This window comes from Erinaceus europaeus, chromosome 17 (genome assembly GCF_950295315.1).
Source record: "Erinaceus europaeus chromosome 17, mEriEur2.1, whole genome shotgun sequence".
NCBI lineage: Eukaryota > Metazoa > Chordata > Mammalia > Eulipotyphla > Erinaceidae > Erinaceus > Erinaceus europaeus.
Genome location: NC_080178.1, coordinates 49,550,255 through 49,550,817, shown reverse-complemented (window position 1 = coordinate 49,550,817; position 563 = coordinate 49,550,255).

Below are 563 nucleotides of genomic sequence, written 5' to 3'. Positions count from 1 at the left end.
GTGCTGAAGCTGTGTTGCAGGTTTTTCTCTCTCCCTCTCTATTTCCTTCTTCCATGTCCACTTCTCTTAGTCTCTATTCAATAATAAAAAATATTTTACAAAATGAATTAGAGGGTGGGAGTAAATAGCAAAATGGTTATGCAAAGAGACTCTCATGCCTGATGCTCCAGAGTCCCAGGTTCAGTCCTGCACACCACCATAATCCAGAACTGAGTACTGCTCTGGTAAAAAAAAAAAAAAAAAAGAATTGTAATTTACAGATATAGAAATTGAGAGATGGAGAGATAGCATAATAGTATAATAGTTATGCAGAGACTCTCTTCCGTGAGGTTTTAAAATTCCAGTTTCAGTTCCCCATACACAAGCCAGAACTGTGTTAAATAAAATTAAAAAAAAAAAAAAAAAAAAACTTGAAAGGCAGACATGACAAATGAGCAGCAGAGAAAGGAAGAAAAAATTTACTCTTCTTAGACTTTAAGTTGAGTTAGAATCTGTGACTCCTCCAGACGCAACCTATGTAATAGGATAACATCTGTGCAAATCATATATCTAAATGCAGGTTT